The 13,137-nt window shown below is 38.4% G+C and overlaps 1 protein-coding gene across 3 annotated transcripts in view; it reads right to left on the bottom strand.

Annotated features, from left to right (window-relative positions):
- The window catches only part of LOC121733644 (serine proteinase stubble-like), a 140,020-nt gene that overhangs the window by 48,433 nt on the left and 78,450 nt on the right, over positions 1-13,137 (bottom strand). The gene's annotated exons all lie outside the window — the stretch shown is intronic.

The raw sequence follows: 13,137 nt of genomic DNA, 5'->3' as shown, positions 1-13,137 counted from the left end.
TTACGCCATGCCGGCGGTAAAAGATAAAGTTTTCGATCAGGTTACCTGCCGTGAGTTTCAAATTCGCACGTCCCAAAAAAGTGCACCTTTTTAGGACAGCTGATGAAAAGTGTTACACCTCTAAAAGAGTTTCAACTTAAACAAAGTACTGCGCTTTTTCAGTCTTTAAAAGCTCCACCATCAAAAGCTTACCGGGGCTTTCATTCGACACCACGTTCGCTTTTCTCTTAAAATGTTTGCCAAAGAAAAACATCTAAACATCTAAACATCTAAACATGTTTCTCAACAAAAGTGAAAGTAAACTTATCTCATACAATTTTCATCAAAGTTAATACAAATTATGTAGAAACTGGACTAGTTGCTGTCTTTGGTGCACCCATGCCAAGTAAACCGTGCCTTTTGAAATGATTTATTATGAGCTTAATTGTTGTGTTGACTTAAACATGTTTGTAGAGTATAAGAAATATCCATTTAGTTATATTATGTAACGTTTACATTGTAAACATTTAAAAACTTATAATATTATGACACGACAGAAATGATCTTCGTGATAAAATGCCCAAAAACAAAGCCGAAGTGGGGCCAATATTCGCCGGTTTCTATGTAATATAATAATATAAATATACCATACAATTTTAAATACAAAGACTTGTTCACAATCGTCCTGGAATTACCACGAAAGCTACAAATGTTATTCGGTGATAATACTTCATTATTAGCGACTTGGTCGCTAAGAATAAAGCAACATAACTTCCGATTAAGCTATTCGTCGTATATCAAGAGGCTAAAGCAGTAATTTAGCCATAAAGCAACAGCAGCCACTTACTAAAATAGAAAGGTGTTAAATAATGGCAAATTGACATTGTTGTTAACTCGAAACGCATACATTTAAATCAACACATGAGATCACATAAAAACAAGATGCATGCGTTTTCTCCTGTATCCATCGAGCGAGATTGTATCTTATACGTTCGAAATAAGGTTAGATCTCGATCGGCACGCAAATTGAATATAGACAATGATTCTTTTCGTCATAATGTTTTGACATTTGCTTTCTCGGCTGATTGACGCAGTGCTTTCCCTGCATCGCACCTTGTTGTTACGTAACATGTGGGAAAGGAATACTTTTAACTTCTGCAATTAAGTGCCAGAGCCTGCAGCCAAGACTTTTTCTTTATCGCTTCTTTATAGAAGCGGCGATCAAAATGTATGGAATTTAGACGAAGCGAATGTCAACTTCATAATAACGAACGCTTATGTATATTGCATACATGTTGATCGGTGATTCTATAAATAAGCGATAAAGAAAAGGCCTTGGCTAAAGGGCCTGGTCGTTTATTACTTATAGTCTGGTCGCGGGATACGTACATTACACAGGTATTCCATTGAAGTCTTACGCGAAATATTGGTGTGAAAATAAGTCCGCGTACACGCGGTACATAGGTACATAGGTACATAGGCAACAACCTTTACTATAAATTATAATATTACACACCTGTTCGTTTTAGAGATATATAGTAGGTATTAGTTTTTTTTTTCTCTTTTCTTTTTGCATATTGTTGTATTATTGGTATACTTAGTCATAAGTGTTGTTTACCCTGTCTATTATGTGGTGAAGTCACTCTTTGGCCCTTGTAGAATACCAGTGCAGCGGGCTTGCTTGCTGCGTATAGCTGAGCTGGGGCCAATTTGGACATCACATAATATATACAAATGTAGCTTAGGGCTTTTCTTTTTATTATTATTTTTTCTTCTGTTTTGTGTATGTTGTGTGTTGACAAAATAAATGTATTCTTATTCTTTGCGAGTGATAGTGTGAAGGAGTCAAGCGGTTAAGGCCTTTATATGACATAAACCTCACGGTGGAAGACTGCCACTCATCAAGGTGATGAGGATGGTATATTTTTCGCGTGGAACGATGGCGAAAAGTTGCAGGAGGTATGATTCGAAACAATTCGACTTGCCTTGAAGTATTCGTGGAAGTTAAGGAAAAGTATTTATTAGGAGATAAGTGAGACCAAGTTCATTGGGTCATCTAATCTATACTAATATTATAAAGCGAAAGAGTTTGTTAGTTTGTTTGAACGCGCTAATCTCAGGAACTACTTGTCCAATTTGAAAAATCTTTCAGCGTTAGATAGCCCATTTATCGAGGAAGGCTATAGGCTATATTTTATAACGCTAAAACTAATAGGAGCGAAGAAATAGAGGAAAATGTGGAGAAAACGGGGGGAAATTATTTGGAAGGTCTTATTTGAATGCGCTAATCTCAGGAACTACTGGTACGAATTGAAAAATTATTTCAGTGTTAGATAGCGCATTTATCGAAGAAGGATATAGGCTCTATTTTATCACGCTAAAACTAATAGGAGCGAAGAAATAGAGGAAAATGTGGAAAAAACGTGGGAAATTATTTGAAAGGGCTTATCTCACGAACTACAGGAGCAACTTTTCTGTTATTTGGCACAGATAAGAAGTAGACCACGTGAAGGATCACTGCTATTTTTTGTGAACTAATTTGTCTATGAAATATCTAATATACGCGGGCGAAGCCGCGTGGAACGTCTAGTATTACAATAAAATGCGACCAGCTCCACTGCGCCATAACGTGCGCGAATCCTAATCCAACAAGACGGCTACTTAATATAATTCTCAGCACTCAAATACCCCAGACGGAGGCACTTAATCTCTTTCATTATACTTTCAAAGAAGATAATTAAATCTTAGCTCAGCGCGCACTACTTTTAATTTAATTTGCCAACTTTCATTGCCATCACTTTCATAATTCGTTAATGATTGCTCATTGAAAGTGTTTTCGTTCAAGTATTAATTCAATAATCATTATTTTCATTGATTTTTGTAATGCAATAAAAAAGAAAAGTGGTTGTTTGCATTGAATAGGCTTCGGAAGTACTGGATTGGTTTTCTTAATGAAATGTTTTTTATCTGTTTTTATGTACCGTTCGATTAGTATGTCGCACGTAAAGTGCGTTTAGTCTGTCCGTCTGTATGCATCTTGCTTTGAAGCACAATTAAATTTAATTCGAATGCGTCCCGGGAAGAAACAAGACAGTTTTTTGCTGGAAAATGTGCGGTTCTTGCGCAACATTTATTTTATAGTTGAAAGTCCTTTTATACTTTAACGTTGTTAGTGGCGGCCGAAAAGGAAGATCTTCCGTCCGAGCGAATTGTGGGTACCGCCACATCACTCCCCCCCGAAGACCTGTGGTATTCTTCGATGCGCTTGTGTTGTCAGGTGTGGGCCGAAGCTACGCGTGCAATGACCAGGAGAGGGCCCCGTGCTCTGCTTGCTGACCGGTCGTTGTAGCCTATGGCTGCCCCGTTCAAGCCAGTCGCGGGTTCGACCGGCGCGGAAGCCTAACGCGGCTTATGGTCAAAGCGACCCGGTTATGCTTGATGTCTGCTGACGTGGTGCGGATGGGCGGGGAGTGTTGATGATGATTGATGTCCAGAAGGATGCGTGTTCTTGTCGGTGGTCACCAATTTAACGTTGTTAGTGGCGGCCGAAAATGAAGATCTTCCGACCGAGTGAGATAGCATGCTCGGTCAGGCCGAAGCCGACTGACGTCATTTCAGACGTTGTATATATCTTGCCGTTCTCCGAAACTTCGATAGCGCGATGCAGGAATGTTAGGCGAATTGTGGGTACCGCCACAATACCATCAACATAATATTCTGTGACTTGAAGTGATTTAGCCAATGCCAGCTAGCGATTAATACTTGGGCCGCTATGAGTTAGGCGATTGATGAATCAAATACGGATATAACTTAATCGATTTTTATGCCTGTTTAACTTAGAGATGAATAGGATATGTTACTGCAATGTTTTTACACTTGAGGCAGCACCAGCATAATTATAAAGTAAACAAAAAGTTTTATTTGACGTTTGACAACGTTTTGTGTTGCAAGATGCAACATACAAAGCCTGTACCTACCTTAATATCATAGTCATAACATTTACAACTTGGTAACTTCTATTTCAATAAAGCAATGTTTCATTTTCAGGAAAAAGGAAGTATTCGGTTGTAAGTTGCGAATTTTCCGATACAGAATTTTCAGTACGTATAAATTGACACTATATCGAAACCCTTCAGTCTTCACGCTATTGCGATTGACGCAAAGTAGAATTTATGCTGCCTCTCCACGTAGAGTCAGGAATATCAAAATATGATCGATAGTCATAGGTAATTGAGAAACTGTCGATCTATCTATCATAATAGTCTGAACTGATTTTTTTTATAAAACAACGGAGCAAACGAACAAACAGGTCATCTGATGGAAAGTAACAACCGCCGCCCATGGATACTCGCAACATCAGAAGAGCTGCAGGTCTTCAAGGCAATATCGACGTTATGATTAGGCTATGCTTATGACGGGCACGATGACCAACACGACTGGCGAGATTTCAGGCGCAGGCCGACTTTTTACATGTCCATAATATCCGGCGCATGGATATTTGTCAGTCAGGTGCATGCATTGTCGGAACTTGAAAAGAAAATTTCCTTTTCACCAGAATCGAACTCACGACCTCTGAATCAAAAGCCACGCTCTAAACCACTGGACCACAAATTAGCATAGATTGGCAAGTCCGACTTTTTACATGCCCATAATATTTGACGCATGGATATTTTTCATGACAGTCAGGTGATCAGCCTGCATTGTCGGAACTTGAAAAGAAAATTTCCTTTTTACCAGAATCGAACTCACGACATCTGAATCAAAAGCCACGCTGTAAACCACTGTCTGTAATCACGCATTAGCATAGATTGGATCACAATTCACAACCACTTCGGCAAACCGATTCGTGCCGATCTCCCACGTAAAATTTCCCGCAAAAACTGTACGTTCGCACCATTTCTAAGACCAGTTTCCGATATGTGAGTGGAAATCGAATCGCCATTACAGACCAAACTGGTCCGCATTATGCGGCGAAAGTGCAAAATGACTTTATTTTTGCTGCTGCATGAGATAAACGTTGTTTATTGTGAGCAAACCCTATCAATACGCTTCGAGATAGTTTCAAATTTAAATATACTTATAAATGCGAAAGTCTGTCTGTCTGTCTGTTATCTTTTCACGCATCAACCGCTAAACAGTGTTTTGTTAATTTAAAGATTATCATCTTTTTTTTATGAAATAAGAGGGCAAACGAGCAAACGGGCACCTGATGGAAAGCAACTTCCGTCGCCCATGGTCACTCGCAGCATCAGTAGAGCTGCAGGTGCGTTGCCGGCCTTTTAAGAGGGAATAGGGTAATAGGGGAGGGATGGGAAGAGAAGGGAATAGGGGAGGGTAGGGAAGGGAATAGGGTAGGGGGTTGGGCCTCCGGTAAACTCACTCACTCGGCGAAACACAGCGCAAGCGCTGTTTCACGCCGGTTTTCTGTGAGAACGTGGTATTTCTCCGGTCGAGCCGGCCAATTCGTGCCGAAACATGGCTCTCCCACGTATACGTCATCTGGTGGCTCTTGAGTTTAGAGGTCGTGGGTTTGATTCCCGCGTAAAAACAAATACATAATTTGTTTTATGGTAAGTCTTTTTGTTGCTGCATCACCTAAGTCTGACCGAAACAATGATCCCATGCGGCGGCATGAAAAAATCGGTTCTGCGCCTGACTTTTCACCAGTCGTGTTGGTCATCCATTTCACTAGGTTACTAAAGTTACAGAAACAGAAATTATTTTTAATAAGGCGCACAAACTTGGGCATAACGGAAATACCTCCATCTGGTTTCAATGAAACTAAAGCAGGTGTGGTCCGTCCGCTTATATGAGATAACAAAACAATACAAAAGACTGAAAGTTAATTGAAAAGGTTTTACAGTGCAGCCATAACCCCGCCTTTCCTGTGTTCCGGCCGCGGGCGAGCTATATAAACTTATCGTGCCCTCATTGATAACAAACTGTTGTACCCGTAATGCTAACAATAATCTCAATCGTACTTATCAGCTGGTTATGTATGAAGTGTGGTTCCATCCATACTGATAATCTATATATTATTAATACGTGAGCCAAAAACTTTGTATCCCATTTGACGAAAAATGGGGAAACGTAGGTGAATGAAAATTTGCACAGTTATAGTTTATATGGTGAAGGAGTGCATCGAGCTAATATTATTTTGAAATTATGCTATTATCATAATTTTTTTTAACAAATAAAACATCACACACACTACAACACACACACCAGGAAAAATGTCAGATTTTTGAGTGACAAGCCTATACATACGAATCATACTCTTTAATTAATGGTTGAAGTCTGTTGACAACAAGGTAACAAATTAAAATGGATTATATCTATTTCTTTACTGAATCTGAGATACCTACCTATTATTAGATAATGCTTACACCTCCAGTCTGAGATCAGCTGAGTCCCAGAGACGAGAGTTGAAAAAAATATGATAAAGTCAATATTTTTTTACAAAATATAGGTAGTAGTCCCTATGTCGTTGAAATTAAGGTCTAATTTCGACCATTGGGCGATCTCTAGTATTATATAAATGAGAATGTGTGTTTGTAGGTATGGAGATACTTTGAGTCCCTGAAAAGGACATTGGATACTTGTAATCTCGGAGACGATAAACGAATTTGACGCAACGGAGATTCGGGCGTCATCTATACCTATAACGCCATAATAATTGTAACTCAAAAAGGTGTCTGTTTCGACGTAAAGAGATGATTTGATTCGATCATATATATAGATAATAATTATTATTAGAAGTCAGGAAAAGGACACTTGTAATGTTTATGTAGTAAAAAAAAATTATGATGATAATTGTAATATTGTACAAATCGTATTTTAATATTTATGGTCTTGCACATTTATAAAAAGAATAAAAGCCTATCTAAAGTGAATGGGAAGCTAAGTGTCGGCCTAGACTCAACACTAGAACCTATCTAGATTAAATCTCAGGCGCTTTACAAAAAGGCTTCAAGAAAAGACTATAATCTAGATGCAAAATATGTGGGAGTGAATTAGTGATAGATAAGAATATGTAAAGTTTGATCAAGTTTAATTTTCTCAACGCTATGGTAGCGTATAAATAAAAATTCGCTACCATTTTAGTATGTAGAGTAGCGTAGACACTTTTTCTTGTAGTAAAAGTATCTACGCTACCAACCCAATAATTCAGTGCCAAATCAGCAAAAATTGGCAGCCTCACCCAAATATCATGTTCACGAAAAGCAGTAATTATATTAAAATAATAAATTTTAAAAAACCTAGTTGAAAACTCTAATTAGTTTTAGGAATTAATGGAGAATATTAAAGTTATCAAATTACTGGACGTCGCTTACAACCTTACATAGAATAGACAAGCGCAAAATGTTCCAGTACTGAGTCTGAAGTTTTTAGAGACGGGGACCTCAAATAATTACGTGAGGTGTTCTGGGGAAGGGTGTCAAGCTAAATCTTTCCACATCTCACTTTGGGGGGAGGGGGGGGTTAAAGAAACCTCAAAAATGCCTCACGCAAATAATGGACGCCCCCTAATTGCCATCGTCAGTTTGTTTCTTATTCTTCACAAGAAAGGAACCTTTTCTATGGTAGTCATGCTAAGCTGGAACGAGAAGAAAGCTTAGCTTCAAATTCTTTGCAAGGCCACAGGGGTAATGGGGTCAGCCATATTTCAACAGAATTGAGGCGAAAGCAAAATTGGTTAATTGTTAAGTTCGATAGCAATTTTCACGCGAACCACCATTATAATTCTAAGGCATTTTCTCTGAGATAATTATGTTAGATACGTCGGTTTGGAAGGCACGATTGTGAAGCTCGATAAACTCTTGCTCATAATTAAATCTGTGGTGATGGCTTTCTATGGTTTTGGAGTAACCTGAGTCACCTGCAGTGGTAAGAGCCAGTACTGAAACGAGAAAATAACTGTCAACTTGGCGGTGCAATGATTTTGGTACCAGCAGCCACTTACGACAGAATTATTAATTTAGAATACACTTCAAACTACAGCGTCTACATGAGGAATATTAAAGAAATAGATATAAAATTCAGCTTAAATTCGAACCTCTTTCAGAAATAATACCTGTTATTATAATAGGTATACTTAATCTTTATGAAAAACTCATTACTATTCATTGCACAGACTCTTCTTCTGTGAAATGACTTTATGGAATGAAATCATTGAATTCGACCAAGTATTTATATTTCTTTACCTCACGGTAAATACTTCTGTCTCTTATAAAGATAACTTAGCAATATATGGTTGGAAAACAGAGATACACACACATAAACAGCCACCATCTAATAGAAAACGAAACTACGAATTAGTGTAACACAATTAGAATACTATCGGCGATGCAGGACAGAGCCATTTTAGACTTATTTGTCGGTAGCACAATTAATTACTCGCTTAATTAAAGCCTGGCTCCAGCTGCAATGGGAAGCGGCAAAAGTTCTGGATTCGATTTCGAAAGGGAAACTATTTTCATGGAGAAGAATGCATCAGGGGACTGATATTTTTTTCCTTTGAAAGTTAGGGTATTGGTTATATTAGCAATATGGCAGGACCCAATAATCTATAGGTTTACCAGAATCTGATGGCAAAAAGTGAGAAAATAAATTGACTCTAGCAATACCGGGGTAATTGGAATAAAACATTTTCATCCTTTTATTCCTTTAGAGTCTTATTCTGTGTGTGAAACATGCAAATATACAAAATATTTATCCAATGATCAAGGATATTTTTTGAAAATCTGCTGTCAGCCATCAGATTCTGATAGACCTATAACTCTCGTGTTTAATTTTTTTTTTGACTATCGCGTTCGTTTGTTTGTCTGAATATTTTGTGAATCAGTTTCAGACCTGGAGGCTCAGCATGATAACAGAAATGCGAAAAAATAGAAACACTGTCAGATTTCAGAGACAAAATCATAGATTCCCAAGTCCATCTGTCACTGATACTTAAGTAAGAATGTTGTGAACGCGTTGCTACCCCAATTTCTGTCTGTGAATGCCATATAGGGTAGAAAATAACGACACACAAGTGACAAGACTAGTGTGACTTGACGGACGTTATTCGAGTCAACATCCTGAGGATGCTCCGGGTGTTGACACGAAACGCGCGTCGAGGTTTTCAACTTGCTTGGTGGTGAGAGGCCTTGCACGAATTTTCTAACATTATTGCTTGTGTGGTGGTGGTGTTTGCAGGTTCTTGCATGCGAGTGTGAAAAAGGAGGGAGGTGCTGTAAGTTGTAACGCATATGCGTACACTCACTCATTAACGGATTCTATTAACCATTGAATTCTACTGAATTTACACAAGAATAAAAGAAAATCTCTCAGCACTTTCAATGCTATTTTTAAGATAGACAAACTTTTAAATCACAGTATACACGGCTCTAGATCTTCGCAAATCCGCAAAACTTGAGATTTATCCGTGGCCGGTATTGGCACGTGCAGAAGATATTACATAAGTTGAGGATTCATTTCGAGAATCGAAGCCGATTTATATTATGAAATCTCTTTGGCGAAAATTGCAATTTCGTATCACTTTCCTTTATAATGTAAGATATTAAAAATCTCGTGTTACAGTGTGTGTTGCCTAGTAATATGTATGATTTGTATCCGTTTTAATCGCGTGGGAACCATTGACTTTCCCGTAATAAAAATCATAATATATTCTTTCTCGGGACTCAAAGTGTCAAAACTGAACAAATTTTATGATTTAAGCGTATAAAGGACAGATATGTTGACAATTATTATAGCTAAGAACACTCTCGATCATGTCAGCTTTCAGACAAAAAAACTAGATCAAAATCGGTCCACCCGTTTGGATGCTACGATGCCACGGACAGATACACACGCAGACAAACAGACAGACAGACAGATACTTCAAACTTATAACACCCCTCTTTTTTGTCGGGGGTTAAAAATGCAGAGGTAAGGACAAATAATTATCTGTCAGATAAACAGATAGATAGACAGACGTATTTTTGCATCTATTTAAATATTTATTCCTAGCGATCATGAAGCGTCTACTGACCACTAGTTGTTTCAAGTTGTTGGTAGTTGTTTCACAAGGTAAAACCGGCAGCCGCTTATAAATCATGGGTTTATCGCGGCGTGTCTTTGATAATAAATGGTTTGTTGTGGGGAGTCGGGGGGACTGTGGGGAATTGGGGGGAAATGGGGAAATGGTCCACCGGGCCATCTGATAAAGTGGCAGGGTCATTATAGTGTAAAAGTAAATAAGTTTGGTAAATAGATTACAAATTAAGATACAACAACATACAAGTCTCTTTCATCAAAGCTAAGAATGTATGGGATTTGACATAACGCATCGCTAATATCTGACTTTGCGACGGAAACTAGCGAATTCAATATGATCAACTGCTTCACTCAGAGACGCATATATTAATTACATATTCTTATTCCTAGAGGCCAGGCCACAACACTGCGTTGCGGCGTCGTATCGCAAAAACAACATCGCACAGAAATGCGATGCGATATCGCAACGCAAAAATTTCATATCGTAATGCAGTGTTGGGGCCTGCCCCTAACTCATCTGCAATTTAATAAAGAGTTTTACAGAGAATGTACTATGTGGCTTATAAATATTATTCATTTAATTACAGTAAGGTAAATAATAATTTATCCTCTCCGAGTGCCTCAGTAAGCATTCGACTTTCGATAAGTGTTATCTAATAACTATCAAATATTCCAGCTTACCCCTCTGTAACTTCTATATAAAGACATCAGGCTAATCATGTCATGCTCTGACTGAAATTGCTCGTATGACTGGTATGACTGACGGGTATAACAAAATTGAATGGGAAAAGTGGAAAATTGCTGACAAGACGTGACGCCATCTTGTTTTGACAGTTGGATCTGACGCGTCACTTTCCAAAGAAAAGTAAAAACAGTAATTTTTTGTTATTACTATTAAAACGAGTATACTAGTAATAATTAGTATACTCGTTTTAATAGTAATAACAAAAAATTACTGTTTATACTTTTCTTTGGAAAGTGACGCGTGAAATTTATAAACACCAAACTGTAGTTTTGAACTACAATACAGAATGAAGAAATTTATATTGGATAAAAGAATTAGCAAATTTTATGTCATTCATTGCTGAATGTTAATGTATAAGAAACCAACGGATTGTACTCCAGGAGTGCCGGTACAAGTGAAGAAACTGCTGTTCCATTTTCGCAGTCGTATTTTGAGCAGTCGCGTTGTAAAAAGAGAGGATAATAATATCTCTTCCTCTTCTTTTGTACGCCGGCTGTCTACTCTCTTTAATTCTCACAAAATATCTATCAAGTAACATGTCCTGTTGCGAGTTTTTAATTTTTTCTGGTCCCTTTTCACAGAAGTGTTCACTTCAAAAGTACAAAGAAACAAAATACACGTACCAAGCTAATAAAAAAGTCTGTCATATGAGCAAAACAAACTCGGTACGAACCCCGAAAGTTTTTGCGTGAACCCCAAAGTTTGCTGCCAGCAAAACTGCCAGGAAAATGTTTTGTATGTATGGTAATGGAATGTTGCTTTATCCATAAATCTTTGTTACCCCATTAAGGAGCTAATTATACCGTCTAAGCCCTAAGGGTAAGTTAATTTAAGTTAAATTCTTCTTTTATATAACTAATAAACTTACTTACCCGTAGAATGTAATACGATTATTTAATTCGGTGCCTTTTAGATGCAAAAATCAACTTTTTCTCTAATATATTCTATGTGGCCACAAAAATATACCATCCTCATCACATTGATGAGTGGCAGTCTTCTACCGTGCGTTTCTCGCGTAACTTTCTGCCGCGCACTGTAAAACCCTGGAACAAACTGTCACCAGCAGTCTTTCCGGACTTATACGACCTGCAAACCTTCAAGAAAAGAGCGTATTCCTTCTTATAAGGCCGGCAACGCACCTGCAGCTCTTCTGATGTTGCGAGTGTCCATGGGCGACGGAAGTTGCTTTCCATCAGGCGACCCCTAAGCTCGTTTGCCCCCTTATTTCATAAAAGCATAATGTAATGCGCAATTAAAAGCTCGTACTTGGACATACTCATAAATACCATATTATTTAAACACGCAATGGTTAGCAAATGATTTTCAACTAGCAGCTGCAGCTATTAAGTATTTTGCGTAATTCATATTTCCTGAAAATAAGTAAGGAATTTACACTACGCATTGAACAGCAAGGCGATTTCCATCTACGGCACTCTCATAGTAGAGAGTAAAGATTACTTGCTTTAATAGATATTGCGCGATTCGTTTTATCAGAAAATAAATAACGCATTTACACTACGCATTGAACAGCAAGGCGATTTTCATCTACGGCAGTCTGATGGTAGCGAGTATAGCAGCTAACCGACTCGTTAACTATTTTGTTCCTCTCAAACACCGACCGAAATATCGTACGTTAATTTTAGGGAATTTGCACGAAGCTACAGCTTAGCTATTTCAGCCTGTAGTAGCTTGAATATGCTCCCAATTTGCATGCTAATATTGTTATGAAAATGTACGACTACAGTGCGAGTCTCTAGAGAAACGTAGGGGAGCCATGCTTCGGCACGAATGGGCTGGCTCGACCGGGGAAATACCACGTTCTCACAGAAAACCGGCGTGAAACAGCGCTTGCGCTGTGTTTCGCCGAGTGAGTGAGTTTACCGGAGGCCCAATCCCCTACCCTATTCCCTTCCCTACCCTACCCTATTCCCTTCCCTTCCCATCCCTATCCTCCCCTATTCCCTTGCCTGCCCTACCCAGTATCACCCTATTCCCTCTTAAAACGCCGGCAACGCACCTGCAGCTCCTCTGATGCTGCGAGTGTCCATGGACGACGGAAGTTGCTTTCCATCAGGTGACCCGTTTGCTCGTTTGCCCCCTTATTTTATAAAAAAGTCAGTTTATATTTTACAACAAAAAAAAATATTCTTTACAAAATGGTGTCACGTCATATTTAAAATTATAATGGTACCACAATATTATAATATTATGCTTAGATTAATTGTACACGACTTGATTACGCTCGTTATTCTAAAATTAAATCACGGGGGTACCGTACATTTTTCCAGGATAAAAAGTATCCTACGTCTTTTCCCGGGACTCAAAATATCTCCATTCCTCAGCAAAATCGGATCAGTGGCTTAGGCGTAAAGAGG

The sequence above is a fragment of the Aricia agestis genome, chromosome 14 (assembly GCF_905147365.1).
Source record: "Aricia agestis chromosome 14, ilAriAges1.1, whole genome shotgun sequence".
NCBI lineage: Eukaryota > Metazoa > Arthropoda > Insecta > Lepidoptera > Lycaenidae > Aricia > Aricia agestis.
This window is presented reverse-complemented; position numbering and strand designations above follow the sequence as displayed.